Below are 1,094 nucleotides of genomic sequence, written 5' to 3'. Positions count from 1 at the left end.
CGCCAATGAACAGGCCCACACAGATCCTGTGGCAAAGCACAGTTTATTTACACTCTTGAAAGAATGGGTGACCTAAACAAGCAGGCACACCCATAGTCAGGTGAATAACTGTTTATATTCCCTATTCCCCACGCAAAGTTCCCTCCCGTTTCCCCACTGGCTGGGCACTCCAGGGTTCACAGCCCATCCAACGCTTCAAATTGTCCTATAAGTTTCCCGCCCCTGTTTACACATTCCATTCTAGCAGGTTACTTTTTACCTTTTAAGGCAAAATGTTGACCTTTCTTGCCCCCTTGGCTGTCTTCCCAATTAACAAACCTCCTGGTGTCATCCTGCCCTGAGCAGTAAGACAGAAGTGGCTTTGTTCTGTCTGATCTTGGCCATAAATCCTGCTCCATGTTTGGATCCCCAGATGGAGCCCAATTAAGTCCCTCAGTTTCTTGGGCCATAAACCACTCCTGGTGTCCTTGGAATGTGCTAATATCTCAAACTATATATTTCTAATACTAGGATATATATATAAAACCCAAACCCGACAGTATGTTTCTAACACTAGGATGCAAAATCACACTACATGTCATTTCTAACAGTTGCCAGCAGCAGAGGGCACGCTTGTGCTTGTGTGGTCATGTATGTAACCTTCAACTATAAACTTTGTCCTCACTGAAAAATGCTTGAGATAAACAATCACACTACTGACTTTGTAAACCACCCGTAGTGTCTCAAATTATGATGAATCCTTCTCCCCCTCCCCGTGTGGATTTCTGGCCACAGGTGTATCTCTGAAGGCACAGGAGTGTCCCGTTTGGCTGTCACCTGTGGAAGTGCGAATCACCATCGTCCTTAGCTCACCTGCCACGGAGCCACACGCGGCCCCCGGTGCTGCTGGACGCGCAGCCCTGTGCCCTTGGCTCTGACCGGGAATTACACGGCCTAAGGAGGGAGGGAGGGAGGCTTTGCTGCCGGGACGCGCTGGATGATGTAAAGCAGCAGGCGGGCCTGTGGCGCGGCCTGGCGGGCCCTGGCAGCGGCCGGGCCCTGGCTCGGGCCTTCCCAAACCCGCAGCGGCCTCTTCCCCCCGTCCCGGCCTCCCT

This window comes from Chaetura pelagica, unplaced genomic scaffold, assembly GCF_000747805.2.
Source record: "Chaetura pelagica isolate M959 unplaced genomic scaffold, ChaPel_1.0 scaffold198, whole genome shotgun sequence".
NCBI lineage: Eukaryota > Metazoa > Chordata > Aves > Apodiformes > Apodidae > Chaetura > Chaetura pelagica.
This window is presented reverse-complemented; position numbering follows the sequence as displayed.